This window comes from Quercus robur, chromosome 9 (assembly GCF_932294415.1).
Source record: "Quercus robur chromosome 9, dhQueRobu3.1, whole genome shotgun sequence".
Lineage (NCBI taxonomy): Eukaryota > Viridiplantae > Streptophyta > Magnoliopsida > Fagales > Fagaceae > Quercus > Quercus robur.
Window position 1 is genome coordinate 51,245,414 of NC_065542.1, and position 4,373 is coordinate 51,249,786.

Sequence of the window (4,373 nt, forward strand, 5' to 3'; positions counted from 1 at the left end):
TGGATTGTATAGCAGAGCCTTGCATCAATGTAGTTTGGAAAGTTTGACTCCTCGGAACTAGTCCGAGGAGCATTACATTCTCACCATTCCTCCTTTTTCTTCCTCCTTTCTTCGGGGGCCTTTTTTCTCCCCTCCTTTTCTCCTCCTTTTTTCCCTTTTATACTAGTATTTGATTTCCCTTCTTCATCTACGTGTCAGTTTCTCCTTGTTTGGGGCAGTTACTCGTCCTATCAATCTTCACGTCAGAGTGGTTGGGAAAAGCTGGATAGCATAGTATGGGGTATGGGTTTGTCAGGTGCTGGGCTCCATGTTATGGTGCTGGCAGCTTTCTAGCTTGTACTGCTCTTGTACTGAGTTTGTCCTTTTCTTCAGGCGTTTTGTGAGGCGTTGAGCGTGAGGTTGTCCTCGGCTATATTATTGAGCCATCAAGGGGTTTTCCCCATACCTCATCGGCAGTAGGGCTCCTCGGCTTGGGTTTTGGGCCATTAATGTGAAGTGGGCCGGGATTCCAAATTTCAGGCCCCACAATAGCCCCTCGAAATCCTGCTTCCCGACTTTTTAGTTGGGAAGGAGGGTTTTGGTGATGCTGAGCCCACCTTGTGACTTGTTCAAGTTCCGTGCCTTACTGCTGCTTGTGTCCTTCCATTTACATGGGAAATGTGCTGAATTAAGAAGCATTACTTTATTCTTCATCCGCGCAGTGCCCTTTGTCATTTCAGTATTCGAGGCGCGCCTTCACGAGGACCTTTAAATCTTGTGGTGGAGGATGGTGTTGGAAATTGTGCCAGAGCTGCCTTGTCTGCAGCGTTTCTTGGGAATCTGCTCAAATTAAATTAAATGACACCTCCTTACCCTTTCTATAAGTAGGATAGGTGGTTGTTCTCCTGGCATATAAACCCTTCTGCTCTCTTCAGAATCATAACCCTTTCTCCATAACCAGTTCCTACCTCCAGTGTCGTCTTCCCTTAGTGCCATATGTTTGAGGCTTGGACGGAGGTGGAGGAACTTCACCCGCCACAAAGGCACCGGACCTTTCCAAGACTTAAAGTGATATGGTCTGGGCAGGGGAGGCACAGATTTAAGGTGTCCTCCCGCTTGGGTATGGTGGGAACGGTACCCTCCCCTCTTTCAGTCAAAATCCGAAGCAGGTTCTGGTCACACCAGATTTTTGGTGTGTCAGAAGAAAGGTTTTTCGCCATCAGCGCCGTCTGCGATACCGTAGGCGTGGTTTCATGAAGGCCCATCAACTTCCGGCTGCCTGCACCTTTTCTTCAACGGTGCTGGCCTCAAGTTGGGTTCTCTGCACCTTTTCTTCAGCTCCGCTAGCCCGAAGTCAGGCTCTCTACGCCTTTTCTTCAACGGTGCAGGCCCTGAGTTGGGCTCTTTGGCTGCCTGAGTTATAGGCATGTAAAAGTGTTGAGGAATGGTTTTCCTTGAACAACATCTCGAAACAGCAGCCAACCTCTCCTCTGTACTACTTCCTCGGCTTTCTCTTTATTCTCTTGTATCTTTCTTTTCGCTTATGTAGTTAGCTTTGATATAAGTTTATTCCAGCTTTTCATTGTACGCTGTACTATTTCTTTGTCTTAATAAAAGAGGAATTTATTTACTTGTTTTGAATATTTTTCTTTTTTGCAACAACTACTTTGTGAAGGGGTGTGCTCCATGTGTGTTTTTCTTCAATGATACTTAGAGCAGGAAACCTTGAAACATAATCCGACTAATTCTAATTTACCGACATTACCAGGCATAATAACGATAATTCACAGTAAATTAAACTTAGGAAACTAACCGAGATAACAGCTGAATATTTCGTAATACGTGCGAAGAGACCGTCCGAGAACGATAAACTCTAAATAATTCATCCGAGGGGGTAACCGAGCAGTAAGGGACTCCGATTGTGTACTTGGTTTCCCCATAGGCTTGAGTCCGAAGACCATGCAAGACCTTGGTTCTGTCCAAAACTTATAGTTTTTCTTTTGAGTACTTGGTTTCCCCATAGGCTTGAGTCCGAAGACCATGCAAGACCTTGGTTCTGTCCAAAACTTATAGTTTTTCTTTTAAGTACTTGGTTTCCCCATAGGCTTGAGTCCGAGGACCATGCAAGACCTTGGTTCTGTCCAAAACTTATAGTTTTTCTTTTGAGTACTTGGTTTCCCCATAGGCTTGAGTCCGAGGACCATGCAAGGCCTTGGTTCTGTCCAAAACTTGTAGTTTTTCTTTTGAGTACTTGGTTTCCCCATAGGCTTGAGTCCGAGGACCATGCAAGGCCTTGGTTCTGTCCAAAACTTGTAGTTTTTCTTTTGAGTACTTGGTTTCCCCATAGGCTTGAGTCCGAGGACCATGCCTTTTGAGTACTTGGTTTCCCCATAGGCTTGAGTCCGAGGACCATGCAAGGCCTTGGTTCTGTCCAAAACTTGTAGTTTTTCTTTTGAGTACTTGGTTTCCCCATAGGCTTGAGTCCGAGGACCATGCAAGGCCTTGGTTCTATCCAAAACTTGTTGTTTTTTTTTTGTGTATTTATTTGTTTTTCGAAGGTCAGCCCCTAGACCATGGCGGGGAGAGTTGGCTTGAGGCCAGAAGCCCTTAGAGTTGCCCGCGCCGTTGGCACTGCAGGGCGTAGCCCCTAGCAGAAGTTTATGTCGGAGCAACAACTACATGTTGCCGGAGATGGAGGAAACCCCGCGAACCTCTACTTGCTAGAGAGTTTACTCCACCGCCACCTGGGCCAATGCGCAAGCCTTCCCACAGACGACGCCAATTGTAGGGACACGATTTTTAACGACCCAAGGTTGACGTTGGGCTTGTGTGTAAAAGGCCCAAACAATATGATTTATAGAGAATGGGCTTGAAAGGCCTGCCTTTGGGCGCTGGGTTTCGGTATGGTCACGGTTTCATGAGCGATCATACAAAGATGAGTTTGGATTGTATATCAGAGCCTTGCATCAATGTAGTTTGGAAAGTTTGACTCCTCGGAACTAGTCCGAGGAGCATTACATTCTCACCATTCCTCCTTTTTCTTCCTCCTTTCTCCGAGGGCCTTTTTTCTCCCCTCATTTTCTCCTCATTTTTTCCCTTTTATACTAGTATTCGATTTCCCTTCTTCATCTACGTGTCAGTTTCTCCTTGTTTGGGGCAGTTACTCGTCCTATCAATCTTCACGTCAGAGTGGTTAGGAAAAGCTGGATAGCATGGTATGGGGTATGGGTTTGTCAGGTGCTGGGCTCCACATTATGGTGTTGGCAGCTTTCTAGCTTGTACTGCTTTTATACTGAGTTTGTCCTTTTCTTCAGGCGTTTTGTGAGGCGTTGAGCGTGAGGTTGTCCTCGGCTATATTATTGGGCCATCAAGGGGTTTTCCCCATACCTCCTCGACAGTAGGGCTCCTCGGCTTGGGCTTTGGGCCATTGATGTGAAGTGGACCGGGATTCCAAATTTCAGGCCCCACAGCTACAAAATGGGCCAAAAATTTATTTATCTTTTAAATAATTATTATATTAATTATAACGTTGTCACAGTTCGACCTCGGTTGAACCTTGGTCCGACCTTAAAAACTTTGAACCTTTCTCTTTTCAAGTTGTTTGAACAATCCAGGTCTGAAAATCATATTTACCACATCAACAAGTGTGAAATGTTTTGTCAAATTTTGTGTCTACCCTAATCACCAAAAAAAAAAAGGTTTCTATATCCTACACACAGGATTCACAATGAGTGCTATAGCTTGGGCCTATCGGCCCAAGCCTCCGCTCTATGGACTAAGCCTCAAAAAATCTGCCATTAAAAACCATGCAACATCATTTCGGGTCGAGTTGTCATTCGGATCAAACACAACTAAACTCCACATAACCTAACAATTTATGTAATATTTAATTTTTTTTTTACATCATATTTAGAGAGTGAAAGATAGAGAGAAATATGATAAGATAGTGTTCAATTGATGGGGTGTGGCCATGAGTCGTCAAACATGAGTTTCGGCCATTGGATTAGACCATGAGATAAAGAAAGTTCACATCATCTATTTTTAGACATGGGTTTATAGGGAAGAATGATTTTTGGCATGGATTTATAGGGAATATAGGTTTTTGGTTGGGGTTTATGGGGAAAATGAGTTTTTGACCATGGGTTTTAGGGAAGAAGAACATGAAAAAAGTATGGAGATTTTGGGTGTGGCATGTTGTGGGTCTTTGGAGATTTCAGGGTGTGGCTAGCTAGACTTTGAAATTTGATGATTTTGCTTGTGTTTGAGAAAATATGGGCTTTGGGATTTATTATTTTGTATTTAAGCTTATTTTTTTGGGTTTTTTGTGTTTGTTTTCGAAGAAAATTTATAGGTTTATGGGTTCATTGGAGATTGGTTTGTTTACTGGGTTTATG